General features: G+C 36.9%; 1 protein-coding gene across 4 annotated transcripts in view; it reads left to right on the top strand.

Annotated features, from left to right (window-relative positions):
* Positions 1–14902, top strand: part of LOC137858019 (PX domain-containing protein kinase-like protein) — a 43142-nt gene extending 28240 nt beyond the window's left edge. The window contains exons 5-10 of one of the 4 annotated variants that reach the window (XR_011097476.1): positions 4155–4225; positions 5365–5433; positions 7770–7834; positions 7937–8008; positions 9446–9521; positions 9603–14902. The gene's annotated coding sequence lies outside the window, so the exon portion shown is untranslated. Of the gene's footprint in view, positions 1–634; positions 2493–4154; positions 4226–5364; positions 5434–7769; positions 7835–7936; positions 8009–9381; positions 9522–9602 lie in introns of those variants that run through there. The other 3 variants (XR_011097475.1, XR_011097477.1, XR_011097480.1) reach the window with 3 other exon arrangements.
* Positions 14903–16320: the final 1418 nt, after the last annotated feature.

The raw sequence follows: 16320 nt of genomic DNA, 5'->3' as shown, positions 1-16320 counted from the left end.
AAAATTTGGTTATAAGAACATCTAGATGTTCAATTTCTGTCATACTTTCTTTTTTTTTTTTTCCTGTGACCACGTTTATTGAAAAACAAAAACAAAAAACAACAACTATTCTCCTGCTCTTGTATTTTGGGGAAATGCTACAAGTAGTTCTGTTTGCAGAAATTCCAATAATGCATCCATATATCACTATGCTTATGTTAACCAAATACATTCTTAATTAACTACAAATTATTCACATGTATTGCGCAAATTGTAGATCAGTTTTGACTTTCTATACCCTTAAGAAAGTGTAGGCACAAGTTGTATTTGAAAGGAGATTAATCTGGTGTATCATTAGAGTTTAAGTAAATGAATAATTTTTACCTGAAGTTGTAGGAGAACCAAAACGTGTCACAAGCTGCTCTGAACTAAGAATGCTTCTCACGTGTGTATAATCCTGGCTGTGCTCTACCAATGAATTCAAACCAATGTTTTTCTGCCATTGGGTTTGCTCTGACAGAAAATTTGATCAGGAATCTGGGTAACTATATAGCATCTGGTCTATTTCTTTACCTTCCTTAATTAAAATTAGATCTTTTTTTTTTTCTTTTTTTCTTTTTCTTTTCTTTTAAATAAAATGTTGTGGAAAACCTAGAGAGACTGAATGGGAGCCTTGAAGACAAAACCTCATCACTCTGCAAGCTTTGAAACTCAGAACAATAAAAAATCTCTGCAGGCATGGTGAAGCAGAGTATCAAAGAACAGCAAGTCACTTTGACAGGAGGTCAGTCATTTGCAGCTAGATATAAATGGAACCTGAAATCTTACTGTGCCAACTGGGTCCAGTAAGTGTTTTATTTTCCAAATAGAAATTTATCCTATGATGTGGATAATCAAATATACCCATTAAGAAGCCACTCATACAAGCACTTAGCCATTTTTCTTTCAGTAACTGGCTTTTGCAAAATTTTTGTCTACATTATTTCTCAAGTATGACTTCATATTACCAATAAAAAACATCGTTTGAATGACAGAGTTACAAAATTGACTATACATTATGGGTGCCATAAAGCACTAGTGAACAGAACATAAATTTGTCTTCCTGCCAAAATATACCAGACTCTCCATAAATGCCCATATAGGCTTGTTGCCCATGGCTTCTCACTGTCTCACTATTTATGGAGTTACTTATGTCTGCAAATGGTGTTTCAAATGCTACTAAATCAGTACAGCAGTTCAACCACACCAGTGCTAACAAGGGGGCAAGTAACGTTATAGGTGTGATAGTGAAGTGTTGGGCTGCAATCCTTTTTTTAGTAAGGATATTATATTGTACAATTGCCTGTGACTTAAAGAGGTATTGTTAGGCCACCTCATTTCCCCCTTTTCCTCCCCCCCCCCCCAATATCAGGTGTAACTCACAAACCTCTTGCTCTGGCTTGATGTCCTCTGCAAGGCTGTTGTCTATTGCTCTTTGCAACTGGGAATAAATGGGATGTGGTATGTGGTGTGTAGTCACACACCATTTCTCTTGGCATTGAACACTATAGTTGAGAAGTGCAAGTGGAAGAGGAATTCCCTGACTGCCAGAGGGAACTCCAAAATGGAAGAAGGCTGAGCAAGGTGATTCACAGATTTTTGTTCTGTGGCTTTCTTTGTTGTGTTGTTTTTGTTCTAGACTATAAATCCTGTGCACACTATTAAAAGGGGTCAGAATCTAATTTACAGGTTTGATTCAAAGCTTGCTGAGGTTAGTGGAAATCTCTATTAAGTCTAACAGGGTTTGGATTACATCTTAAAAGATAAAGTGCTCGAACACTCAGAAAGAAGGGGGGAAGTAGAAGTTTTCTCAGGATAAAGTCACTTATCATATATCTGTCACTGAAATAGGAAAAAAAAAGGTGGTTACAAGTGTGATTGTCCATCTCTTACCATCTCTTGCTCCATGTTAATGTTATTTCAAAATACCATGAGCCTAAGGAGTGATCGTGTGTGATTATACTTTACCTGCTGTTATACAATAAATGGAGGCACTTGTTTGCAACACGGATATTCATAAACAAGAGATCTGGGAGAATGTCGCCTGCAAGAATGTCCTTTCTAGTATAGAATGAACCAGAAATACTACTGGAATTATGTAGCTCATTGAATATACAATCATTTTGCCTATCCTATGGCTAAAAACACTGGTATGTGTTTTCTGCTGATGAAAATACATGCTGCACCACAGACACTACTGAGCTGTATCATCGCATTCTGAAAAGAACCTGCTCTGTTTTTATTTGCAGCTGGTATTCAGTTGTAAAGGTTCCACCTGGAACTTGGGCTCATTTGTCATATGTGCAGAAGAAATCAAATGGTAAGATGAATGCAATGAAAGACAGTGTACCAAACAATCATTAATGCTAGTCTGCATCAGCTTGCCCTACAAAAGGAAAGTGCTCCTTAAATCAAGCATTAGAATTAAGGTCCTTTTAAAATGAGGGGGAAAAAAAAAAAAAAAAAAAAGAAAAGGTAAGTTTTAAGCTTGCTCTTTAAAAAAGAAAAAAAATATGTTCTTATAATCTGAGTCCAGGACAGACTTTGGTAAGTATAATGGGGCATAAGTACATTTAGTTCTGCTGTTAGTGAGAGTAAATTGTATAGCTGTCATGTTGTGGCATATAAATGAAGTTCTGAGTAAAACCATTGCTGGGAGTGATGAAATTAGTATGCCAAAGTAGATGAAAGACTGCAGATCCATCAAGTGAACCTGTTAAAATTCTGAAGCAAGTTTAAAACAGTACAGATGCCTTGACCATCTGCTAAGAAATGTGTGTGGACATAATTGCATGGAACAACTGTCATTTCATTAAAACAAACAAACAAATAAATAAATAATTAAAAAAACAAAACAAAACAAAACAAAACATCAATAACAAAAAGAGAAAGGCAGTATGCAGCCAAAGGAAGCAGCTAATTGCTACTTCCAAAGTCCATAGCCTTGAAATAGCTGCATATTCGTTGTTCACCACTTGGTTCCAAATGATGTGATTTATTTGCTCTCCTTTTGTGTGTAAGGATTTATGTCCAGCCTGTTCTTTTAGAAGTTGGAGCCTCTTACAGTTTAGGATGCCTGAACCATACATAAGAGTTTATCGCAGAAGTACTGAGATACTCTTAACTGTAATGTTGCTTCCAGGGCTTTGTTTCTGTTTCTTATATCACTAGAAACTGGCAGAATTATCTCGTTGCATTATGTGTCTGTTTGTCCATTATTCTTTTTACAGAGAGTGTGAGATGATGGGAGTATTGCTATCCCTCTAAAGTGCATGTCAGAGTTGTAGAAGCTGCAAAGATATATTTGTAAATAGATAAGATGTAACAGAACCTAATGAAGGCAGCGGATATTTTCTTACACTCAGGCACACCTTAACTGATAATACTAGGTATTAAATTCACAAGTGGCTGCAGTAAATTTCAACCCCCATTTTAATGGAGGGATTGTGCCCTCCAGGTTTCAAAGCACAGCCACACTTTTCATTACAAGCTCAATTTTATGTGGTAGAAACAAAAAGTAAACATTCACTGACTGTCCTCCATCAAGTGATTAAATGTTCAAGCGTGAAGCATTTGCTGCGAATTGTTCCCAGTTGCTGGGTTTGTCATAGTGCCTTTGCTTATTTGTGATTGTATAGTGAAAAAATTGGAGATATCTAGGTAGGTAGGTAAAATAGGATTGCTTCACAGACATTTTTATGTTTGTCTTTTATGTTTCTGTTACGGAGGTGATGACTTTTGGTCTCTTTATTTTTATTTTTTGGAATCAAACGTATTTGCAGAGGCTGGATTTTCAAAAGCAAGATCCATTGTAAGCAAAGTAAATTGAGAAAACAACAAAACCATTTACAGAAAAAATGTACAGCTGGAGAGAATGTCTGGGCTCACTCACTCTGAGAGGGATGTTTAGAGTTTTTTTATTTTATTTTACTGTTTAAGCAATTTTTGCTAGTGTTACGTTAGCTTAAATTCATAAGCTTATCAATTTGACTCTAGCTTACTAAAACAGATATATAGACAGATACATTCTAAAGCAATCCAACTGCTCCTTTGATTCCAAAGTGTATGTAGTTAAGAGGCCAGTGACCTAAAGTTCTGTTTTTTTCCCCATTGTTTTCTTTTGCTTATGTTCTTAGGTAGTCATTTTCTTATTGAAGCTGTCATTTAAAAAGTTGAACTTGAATTCGCTTTGAAGCATAAAGCTGCTGTAAGTATTGTATATATGTTATTATATTATTATTGTTTTTTTTTGGTCTTATTGAAGTAACATTTTCTGTAACATTGTAAAGGAAGTGGATGCAGGAAAAAAAAAATATTGTCAGGCCTGTTTTCCACACAGACATCTTATAATACCAGTGACATGGGCCATTGTAGCACACACGTTTAATGGTTTCGAGAGCTAATTTGAATACCTGGTTCAGTATTTGAACTGAATATGAATATGTTCACGTTTTCTGTAAATAGTGGCACTCTTTCAGGAAGGAAAGGCAGGATGTTTGCTTGTTCTGCACCATATTTGTGGCTGCATTGCCAATATAAACAAGCCATAGCTTGTAGTGAGTTCTTCTGGAATTTGTCCTCAGATCTCTGGAATGCAACAGGTAAACTGCACAGAGCAGACTGGAAACATTTAAAGGGTTTCTGTGGGATGACCCATGTCATGTTTGCTCTGTGAACTTTTTCAGGAAATCAAATGAATATGAAACCGTTGGGGGAGGGGCATAAATTTAACATTCATCATCCTTACAGATCAATAAAACAGAAAACCTTGACTGTGGTGTCTGCTGCATCATACTTAAGCAGAGTAATGTGTTTCATATAGCTAGAAAGAATCTACAAAGATGATGGCTGTGACAGACATTCATTCTTATTCAGCATTTAAGGACAATTAAAGGAGGAAGTGCAAAAATCTAATTAATCTTGAGGCAAGTCTGTTTGCATACATAAACAGTCTTTGGGGTCTTATATCTCTCTTCTATTTGTATTTACTCCTTCCTCAAAGATAACTTGTATGCCAAATTGGTTGTTTAAAACTGGTTGTTTGGATGCAGGTGCACTGCTGTAGTACGGGGATGTTTTAAATTTATTTTGAACATCGAAAGAGACTCAATACAGATCTTGACTTATTTATGCTGTCAATATTTTGTGAAAATTAGAAGTTTTCAACAGATTTTGCTAAAAACAGTTTCCCAGTTTTTGAACATCTCTAAATACCACGTTTGTAGTTCACAACTTACCTAAGGTTATAGGAAAGTGTATTTCATGCTTGAAATACAGTGTCACCATGTGCAGAGCCAGATGCTGCCACAGTCTAAATGGGAAAATATGTACTCCACAATATCTTAGGCTATGAGCACAGGCTGCACTTCTTGACAAGAAGGAAGAAGAAGGAAAGTTTGCCTCTAACAACTACTGGTAAGTTTTTGCCTGCTCATATTGATCATAGGCCAGGTTAGGGATGGTTATGGATACATCTTCATTTCTGACTTCCAGAACTTTTGGTGTTCTCCCCCTCACCCCCAGGAGTTAGGCACACATTATTTTGGTATCATATAGCTTTTTTTTTTTTTCTTTTTTCTGGAAACCCTTTCCAATGCCAATATGTACTCACTAATGCTTTCAGTTCTCATACTTCAGATTTCTGGAGTACAACTTTTATTAAAAACTAGAAAATATATTCCAGAAAGGTCTCCTCTGATTCTTAGCTGCAAAGATTTCTTTCAGATTGTATGTTAATTGCTTAATAAAGGCTTTTTATATAATCTCCAAAACATTATTTGCTGCTCACCCTTGAAGGTACTGCATCAACTGGACTGTTGTTCAGATCTCAGATACTTGAATTACGTTTCTGGTTCTAAGATACATCTTGTTAATTCTCCCATTCCCAGTACAGAAGCAGAGAGAGAGCTTTTATGATCCAACATAATCATTTTAAAACAACTTTTTGACTAGTAACTATCTACAATGATTTCAGTTTTCTTTGTACTAATCCCAGTGACCAAGATCTGTGCTAAGAGTTGCCTTTTTGTTTCCTTTTGCTTAAAAGTGTTTTTAAAGACCATGTCTTATATTTCAGTGTTCTGTACTTATAACTATTAACTACGGTATTATTCCAAGTTCTGTTTTAGGACATCTGTTGCCCACTTTGTGGGGTAATCTATTTTTTTTCCAGTGTGATGATGGGGGCTGCCGGTATTATAAGTATTATTTTAAGCTTTCTGTAAAAACTCAGGTTTGTCTTCATCATTACAGTGTTTATCTGACATGGTCAAATAACTGCATCGCTTAACATTTAGAAACTAAAGCTGATCATCAGGCTTTTGGTCTAACAAACCCTTCCTTTTTGATGTTGATCTTTTGAGAAATACCTTGTTTCTCCCATTGTTTCTAATATTTTGGTCTTTCACCAGAAAGTTTTCTTTTCTTTCTTTTCCTCTCTGATTTCCCAGGAGGTAAAGATGGCATATTTTTATATAAATTATATATCAGAAATTTGCTGATGAGATTGTGGTATGTATGTTTGTGCCCAGAGGGATTATTTTTGAGCTAGATGTTTCTGGATCAAATTACAGGATAGGCACCAGATGGTCTGGAATTATTCTTTGACAGTCTATAGATAACTAAACATTCAGCAAAAACTACTCTGTTTTTAAAACCAAGCACAGTCTTTCACAAAAGCAACATATAGAGTTTTAGCTTTCTTTCCATAATTTATATATTTGCTTTTGTTACCTTACTTAGTATTTTTCCTTGCTGGTTCTTGCATCTATTTTAGTAGCCTCTTTTCTCCTGTGATACAGGGGCTGGTAGGTGCCTGGTATGCTACCTTTCAGTCAAGAAAAGAACTAATAATATTGTTGTGGGCTATAGTTTTTTTTTTATCTTTTTTTTTTTCTTTTTTTCTTTTTCTAAATCACTGTGAAGGGAATAATAGTAGGATAGTGATGTGGCCTGCATTTTAAGCAATCTCTACTTGCCAGTAAGTATCACGGGACAAAGAGAGAGATGGATCTGTGCCCCAGCACCATGCTACAGAAGGTGAAACAGATTGCAAAAACTGTACTAATTTACTTTTATGGGACTGATTTTAGGTTAAAATATAATTCAGTTACATTCTGGCTCAGACTAAGCAGTGCCTTGAAAACAATATTCTCCTTTTTTGTTTCTGAATGTGAACTACTGAAGTTGCTACCTCTGCAGAGTAGAACTTCATAATCCTGTTTGAACCTGTAATTCAGCCTGACAGTTCTGACTACCTGCAGTCAGAGACACATATCAAGGAATAAGCATTTGCAGTCATCTCTTAGGGGAGCAGGTTCTGGTTGTTAAGAGATAGAATCAAATCAGAATTCTCAATGATATTTTTCTCTGTCACACAGATAAATCAGTATTAAGTAATACCCACTATCTATTAGACAGTGGATGTTATTAAACAATATCATTTATTCAAATCTGGAAGCATTCTTTTAGAAGTTCTGCCAGTCTCGAATTTAATGGCCACAGTGCTGTCGACATATTTTTGTAACACAAAAATGAGCAAATACTAGCAAAAAATAAGAAACATTCTTTCTGCTTCTTAGACATGTCCAAGGATTGTTCATAGTATTGTCGTACTGTAACTCCTTAAACAAAGTTTGACTTAGATTGTTAACTCAAGATCTGATTCAATAAACATTAGTCTTCTACAGAGTTAAGACCATGCTTATTATACATTCTGCTGATCACCAACCAGCACGTTCTTCGGTTCATAGGATTAAGCTTCAGAAGCAGATACTGGATCCATATCATCCTGTGTTTTTTGCACAGAAATGGCCAGGTAAGTTAAGAAAATAGTTACCAAACCTCATAACAATGAAGTACAAATATCCAAAAGCCTGTGTAGTGATTGGCATCTAGCATGCTGCTTCTGAAATCTCAGGTCTCTTCATGGTATTTTGCTGAACTTTGAAATATGTGTGCACTGGGAATAACACCGTCACTTTGGAACTTGGTGAGTGCGTGATCATCCTTCAAATACTACCTTAAGTTTTTTTTACTAATATTCAGAAATTTTCTTACTGCTAACATATTTATTTTAATGTCACACTTCTTCGTCTGCTGAGTGTCTTTATACCTGTATGAATTATGTTTGCTGAACCAGCAGCAGTTGTTGCTACAGAGCTAGAGAATGGTACGGAAGAATGCTCCCAGCATGTCCAGAAGACCTTTGAAACTAAGACAGTTTTATGTGACAGCTGCTGATGTTAATAGTGATATCAGCAGGGATGCAGCTGTAAATGAAAATAAAGGAAAGAGGAATTTTGGGGTTTATCTCTTTTGGAATGTAACTTTCCAGAGACATTCAAGTAGCTTCTAGAAATATGAATAGGGTACTGCTGGGTTTATCTTTTTGGACAAGTGCTTAAATATGTATTGAATTCTGAATGCAATGTTACCACCAACTTCCCTTAGACTTCCTGTCTTACTGAAGCTAGGCATCTGTCTCTCTTTAAAAGAAGTGAGGCTTAAAGAAAAATTCCTTTGTGAGTCGTGGAGATGGTTAGGTGCTGCCTTGAAAATATTTTTTCATTTGCAGTTGATGATTGGACATAAATTGACCACATTAGTCAAGGACACAAAGATTTCACTTTGTTGCACATATATTTACTCAGTTATCAAGATCAAGTTACTCACATTTTAAATATTTATAAATGATTTTTAAAAGTGCCTTAATACATTAAAAAAAAAAATACACCTTGTAAGTGAAAGTTACTTTTTATAGTACTTTAGTTCTGGAGGCCTTTGGGGCCACAGTATAGCAAAGGAAAGTTAGCTTTCAACAGTTTTTTCTAAACTATGGTTTAAAGCATATTCAAGTCACTGAGAGACCTCCTGCTGACTTGGGAGTCCAGAGGCTACATGCTGTACTAGGAGTTCTTTCAGGTTTGACTGAGCGAGTATTTAACTGGAAGAAAAGTGAAGTTTGGCAGCAACTAGAAGCAAATTCAGGCTTACAGAAATATGCAATACATTGTTTTCAGTGTAATTGAACAGAAGCTGGACTTAAGCTTTCTGGACTGCTCAAGGTGTTTTGTTCAAGTTGCCTTTTAATAAAATATCACACACATAACATCTTGGAAAAGCTAGTTGGGCAAGATCTGAAAATTTATGATTCTTTAGCCTAAAGCATATTTTAATCACTGATCTTTGGAACAAATTCTGTTGTAAATAAAATATAGCAGTGATGTATTATGAAGGCAAAAAAAAAAATCAGTAGTACAGTGGTAAAGCAAAAAGTTAAATAAGCTTTTGTTTTCAGTAAAATAGATTTTCTCCCCGCTGAATGGGGAGAAATGTGTGAAAGAGCTTTCTGTTGGTTCACAGAGTATGGTCAGTAAATGGCTTTAAGCAATATGAAGCACTGAAAAAAGCATTCTTCTGGATACAGGCAAGCAAGGCAGGATTTTCAGCTAATCTTTGGATGTTAGGAGCCAGTGCCCAGGATTTGCTGTATCAAATACATGGTAAGCATTGGCAAAAGACAGAAAAAATCAAAACCACAGCAGTACAGTGTATTGAGTTTTATTATAACTCTTTATCTTTAGGAACCAGAATGGGGACGTAATGGCAGGCAGGAAAGAGGAATGTCACTTTTTAATCAGTTCACTTCCTGTCATGGCCACGCATGTCAAGAAAGAAGTATGATATTCAAATGATTTGTGAGAAGAGAACAGAAAGTGTCTCTGTCTCCAGGTCTCAGATAGTTCAGAGAGAAAGCTAGGAAAGCTAGAACAGCTTTTTAAGGGGATGGGGGAGGGATAGAGGTGAAGGTAGGTTAGAAAATAAAATTCTGAAACTGCCACTGCCAGGTCTGGTTCAATATGCTGCATCACTTATCTAGTCCAGACCTTGTTTATTTGTATTGATTGTAAAATCAGCGTCCTGTATGTATAATAACTGATTTCCAAAAAAAGGTTTACTCTTTTTGGTACAAATGCCCTGTGGGTCTATGATGATAGCTGCTGTCCCAATTTACAAGTGACGTGTCTCCAGTACATATTTTTAACTGTTAGTCTCACAGTTGAACCCCACAGCAATACTGCCAAGTGCATCATTGCAGGTAAAAATGGTTGGCTGTGCCTGCAATGCAAGTGCTTAGCTGTAAGGTTAATGGTTGTCAGAATTGTAAGATTCTTACTTTTTTTTTTTTTTTTTTTTTTTTTTTTTTTTTAATTGTTAAGAATTGTAAGCTTTAAGTACTGTGAAGCTGTAAGTGTTCCGGATTTGAGAAGTTCTACTGTAGTATGAGTAAGTGTAATATACAATAAATGTTTGTTCATTGTCTTTTGTATTATAAGGACAAGGAGTCCTGCTTGAAGAAGTGGGGGTAGTAAAGGTCTCCTGCTGAGATAAGAAACTGTAAAATGCCTGAAATTCCTTTACTTAATGTAACAAGATAGGGCCCTTAAACCGGTAAGGGGGAGGGAGTTTTCTCCCCTTCTCCCCCCTTGCATCCTAGTTCCATCTTTTGTTTAAAGTCACCGTTGCAAAGCTCCTGTAACCATTCCTGATAAGCTGCTGAACCAGCATGATAATGTTCTGCCTTCCTGCTTCATGCTGGGTCAACATGACCTAGTGAGGAAAGGGAGTCGAGCCACAATGCAGAGGAAGACTACGGCCTTCATCTTCACGACCACCAGAGAGACTGGGACGACCCCCTAGCAACAGTGTGTGCAGCTACAGAACATACCTGGATGTGCTACCTAATCCCGGAATTACTAAAATATAAAAAGGGACCCTGGCGAGGGTGAGGTGCGCGCCGTTGGCGGATCAGAGACTCCACGGCCGCCCAGCGCTGTCTTGCTTGCTGTTTTCTTACTCAATACATTCTTTTATATGATTAATACAATGCCCTCTAAAAATTAATTCAGGGGCAACTTATAACAGTAAGTACAACATATTTCTTCAAAATACAATGAATTTGTTATGCAGACATGTCTACAGCTGTAACTCAGGTGAATTTTAGTAAGGGAAGAATTTTAGTAAGGGAAGTACGCTCAAAAGGAAACATTCTTGGATAAGCATTTTAATTAGTTATTCAGGAGTCAGTAATGGAGTTTATTATCAGGCAGTTCACACTTGCTTCATGTTTATATTTGTACCATACGTACAACTGAAAAGGCCTTACTATTAGATTTGCAACGTGTAATGCTAATGAGTCTTATGAGAAAATGCTACAAATTTATATCATGTTAGTTAACATGATTTAAAAGGCAGAAAAAGGTCTCAGGAGTTACTAGTTTTAAAAAAAAAGCAGAAAGGGATATTTTAGTAAAACTGCACTTCCTGTGGGTGTTAAAATATTACTGTATTGGCTAGGGTATTCCAGTAAATCTTAGTGAGGCTAGAAGTCAGAAGCTTACTGTTATGTGGTGCACTTGCAGTGAATCTTGTCAACTGTAAATCCAAGTTCTATTTTTTTAAAGGTCAGAACTGCCAGGAATCATCGGTACACATGTTAATAACTTTCATTATTTCCATTGACATTGAAAAAAAAAGATACAAATCATGGAGTGTTTCCAAAATTAGATATAGTATTACTGTCTCATAGGTCCTTGAGTCTCTCCTATGAGTCATTTATATTTGTGTGTGGAGTCATATATATTTGTGCGTGTCTGTTCGCATCAGTACAAATAGAACCTCTACTTGCATTCCATTGCAGATGAGATTGAGGAATTGAATTAAGCAGGAAGGGTGTGTTTTAGTCCATGCACCACTGTCATTTTAGCCTTATTGTTAGGGGAGTGGTGGCTGTGCAAAACATCCTCTGAAAGATAATTGGATAAATGCTTCTCATCCCTGGTGGGGCTGAGCTTTTTAACTCAGCTGTAACTTCATCCTACTGATTAAATTTATGTCCTCCTCACTGAGCAGAAAAAGGCTTAATAACAGAGTAGTTTAAAACATTGTCCAGATACAATGTACAAAACCAACAGCAATGAGAAATAAAATGAATGAGAGATGTTTTCTGCTCCTCCCATCTTTGCACTTGAGTTTCTTTAATCATGGTGTGGAAGTCTCTGCCCAGGGTTGTCCAGCACTCCAATTTGTGGGAATAGACCCACAAGTAAATCTGTCAAACCTGGACAATGTCAAACCTGATGGACAATGGACAATGTTTTAACTGAGGAGGTTAAAGTGAGATCTCTACCCAAAGACCTCTGAGCCACAGTTGTCAACTAGGTCATGAACTGCCCATCTGGATTTTCTAAAAATGATTGGTTTACTGCTCTGAGCTGGACTGATAAGAGCTGTCAGCCAAAATTAGGTTAAAGTGGAGGTACATAATGGCCTTCATAATGTTGCTGGTTTAAGAAGGCATAAGCATCTCGCTATTGATCCATGAACATTTAAATAGTGATTGTGTTTGTGGGCCGCAAGGTGTTTTGAGGGTTGGTAGAAAACATTGGGGAAATATTACTGTAGGGTATTGGAACAGCAGCTTATGAGTGGGTTGTCCTTTAACACTGGCAGTGTGATTCTGAAAGATGTGTAATATACTCTTGTGAACCTCAGGAGGGGGGAGAAAAAAAAAAAAAAAAAAAAGCTAATCTACTTCGAACTACTTATATAACCATTAGAGCTAGAATTATGTTCTCTGAGTTGTCTTAGACATCCAGAGTTTGTAGATGCACTATCTCTGTTTCTGGAAATTGCAACTCTACCATTTATGCCTTGAAAAGCTTTATAGTAAATGAACAATAAGCCCAGAAGTTTTCATTCTCAAATGATGAAGAGCATGGTATCATAACTATAATGTGTATGTGCTATGGATATCCAGGATCTCTGAGGCACGTGCCCTTCATGAAGTATACTTACTGTATAGCGCTATCCGATCAACAGTATAGCCTCATCTGTCTAGAAAGGTAGCAAAATACAGTGATTTCCCTCACTTGGCCTGGATAGGACTAGGGAAAAAAACATGTCTACAGTAGCTAGAAACAAACAAAAAAGCTGTCTTTACCGTAGTTTCATGTAACTTAATTCTATACTTATTTTTTTCCTTATGGTTTAAGCTTTAGCTTTTATGAACCGAATAGTTAAACATAAAACTGATCTAAAGTTGCTGTGCTCTGCCTGCCATAAATCTGTCTTCGGTGATGACCATTGAGCTGAATGTCAGAATGGGAAGCTAGTTCCAACCTTGCCCATACAAGGCTCGTTGGGAGTGTCACAGTTATTTCAGCCTGGCTTTTTCTTTCAAATTATGTTTAGCAAAATACATCTAAATGTGTTTGCCTGCAAACTGGAAAAAATCATGTGTTTGCAAAGGTGGAGCTTTCTACACAATGGTAGGCTGAATCTCATGAGCTAATTAAAAACTTTCTGATTGTTTTGAAGTATTGTATAATTTTGTTCTGAACGTTTATCTATATGCACAGCACTTTTCTCAACTCTTTTCTCGAGATTGTTTCTCTTTATGTATTCAGTTCTTAATAATTTCATAGTCTTAGAGATCACCAGCTCCTGTTGAAGTCATCTAGCTTGACTTGTAATGCAGGCTGGAGATCCGTGAAGATTATTTTCTCTGTCAGGTATTCAACTTCTGTACAAGCGTTGGGTCACCTCTTTATAAAGAACAAAATCTTTACTCACAAGAAAATCTAAGCAAGTTGTTTCGACAGTTGATTAACATTTCCGAAAACTTTTCATTTTATCTATAATCCAGGTATGATTGTTGTTGTCTCTGATCGTATTTTTTAGTACTTCACATACCTTTTAAAACTAATCCTTTTGTAGGGTATGAACTTCATGGGAAATGATGGCTCTTAAAATTGTGTTCTCACACATTATCTTAAAAATCTAAAACTTTGTCCAACTAAAGCATAGTTCTGGTATTTGCATACTGAAAATCTGGGTTAATTTTCTCTTCCTTGCAGTTTTTAGTGGATAAATAAACCTCTGACACTGGTAAAATTTTACAGTGGAAGGAGATTTTTTTTTTTAAAATGCCTACAATAGCTAAAAAAAAAAAAAAAGTAGATAAAAGTTGTGATGAAAAAACTACCCTTTAGCAGAGACCTTTTTATACTGAGCCTTAGCCTGGAGCACATTTTTATAGCTAAGTTACAAACCTGTACAACAGTGTTTCTCATAAAGCAGAGCCAATGATCTACAATAGCTGAAAACAGACTTTATGGCCTAAAACATCCTAGAATTGGTTTGAATTGCCTCATGCATATTTTCAGCACATAAATTCTAGAGTTATGCGAAGTTTCCCTGGCTGTTTGATTCTCTGGGGGATGTATTTTGAGTGACTGATGACTACTTGTTAAATTCAGCAAAATTAATTCCTTTCATAAACACATTTCAGGTGAGGAACTCTGGAATCATCTTTAAGAAGCATTATTCTTTAAACAGAAAGGGAGCCTGTTTTATTTAAAATACTCACTAGTCATGTAAGTCACTATCCTGATATCACATCACAAAAACTGTAGTTATGGAGAGGACCTTGTTTGTCATACACTGCTCATTTTCTTCCTCATTCAGATGTTCTCTCTGTTATTGCTTTGCTACTGACTTACTTATTTAAAAGCTTCTGATATTTAAACCACTGTTAAATTATGAAAAGGTAGATTTAAATAAATAGGATGCATAAAATGGGGGCTCATTCAACTTCAGCTTAGACAGCTAATTGTTCACTCAGGCAGAATTTCCACTAAAATCAGTTCAGCTGAGCAGTGTTTAGCTCAAAATCAGGTTATCTTAAGTAGCAAGTGAAAAACCATGCCCTGCCCTAGGAAAGCTGTTTTACTGTGCTCATGCCATTGACATGCAAAGAAAACAAAGCCAAAATCCTATTTCTGTTTTAGCTGGGGAAAAAAAAAAAAAAAAAAAGGAACAAGGAACATTTCCTACTCTTTGCCTTCCCAAAACAAGAAGAAACGTCAAGGGACATCTCTTCCCATTGAATTTCATAGCCTTTGTTCAGTTTCCCATCTCAGGCCTCTGGGAATGGGAGAAAACAGGCCAAGCCATACCAAAACAAGTCTGGACAATTGCCTGGATGCCCAGAGAGTGCCCTGCCAGCTGGTGCCTGTGGCTTGCTGGTGGGATGAGCCGGAGGGCAGATCCTGCCAGAGCACATCTGGGAGCTGTGGGGCTGCTGGGCTGGCCGTGAAGCGAGGCCATGCATAGTACCCCTGCTATAGCCCCTCATTGAGACCTAGGCAAGCAGGGCTTGGGCACTTTTTTTTTTTTAATTTATTTTTTTTTTCCATGAGGAAAAAAATCTATTCCAAGTTGGATGATTTCAATATGTCTGTAATCGACTGGGATTCAGGCTAAGATGGTGACAAGGAAGGGAGTGGTATTGTCAGTTACTTTTAATGAAACTTTTTCTGTGGCAGATCAGAGATATGAAACCACAAATGAGACTGCCATCTGACAAGGCTTTGCCTGCAAATGCAATGTTATGAAGCTAAGCTTTCAGTGACACTCTCTACCTCGGGCTACGGGCAGATTAAGCAATCATTTCTATTGCTATTGACATTGATGCAGTATTGTCTCTTTTTCATATCTTCTATATGCCTTGTCAGTAAAAATATAATTCCCTTCAGAATCACCCAAGGTGGTTCTACGAGACATCGGAGGGATGGTGAGTCACTTTCCTTGCAGCAGAGTGGCCACTTGTGGCTGGACTAGCCAGTGTCCAGGGTACTGCTGATGTTCTGCATTGATGACACGAAGAGCTGTTAGTCATCTACTTCAGACGCATATAGCTAAGACAATCAAGAATAGGAGGTAATTATTTTTTTTGCCTTCTAGATTCTTTACATTCAGTATACTGGTTAAATTGCCTCAAACTTCTGTGCCCTTCAGTTTTTAAAATGTTTTTTTCCACTTCGATATATGAAGAAAAGCTTGAGTGGAGAGGATTTTAAGCACTTCTGTAGAAGTTTTAGCACACAGTAGGGGGAAAATGGGATCTGTACATAATCAATGCCAAGGAACGTTTTCTAGAAATGAAATGAGAAGGATTTGTATTCAAAATTGCCAGCTTTGATATAAATTGGATCTAAAGGCAGAGAGGAAATGGCTTAAGAAATATCCTTGCCTGTGGCTATTTTTCAAACGGTGGAGAGGATAACTAATGTAATAGCTCACACCAACCCGACTTCCAGCCCTGACATAAGGAACATATGGCAGTGTATGAGAAATAGCACAAGGGTGAGACAGGGATGTAGCTGGCATAAACTGTGCTACAGCTGTTTCCTAGGACCTGCAAGGGGTTATGAGAAGCAAAGTGCTAAGGTAGTTTGA

The sequence above is a fragment of the Anas acuta genome, chromosome 5 (genome assembly GCF_963932015.1).
Source record: "Anas acuta chromosome 5, bAnaAcu1.1, whole genome shotgun sequence".
NCBI lineage: Eukaryota > Metazoa > Chordata > Aves > Anseriformes > Anatidae > Anas > Anas acuta.
Note: the sequence above shows the minus strand (reverse complement) of the source record. Positions and strands in the feature narration are given on the sequence as shown.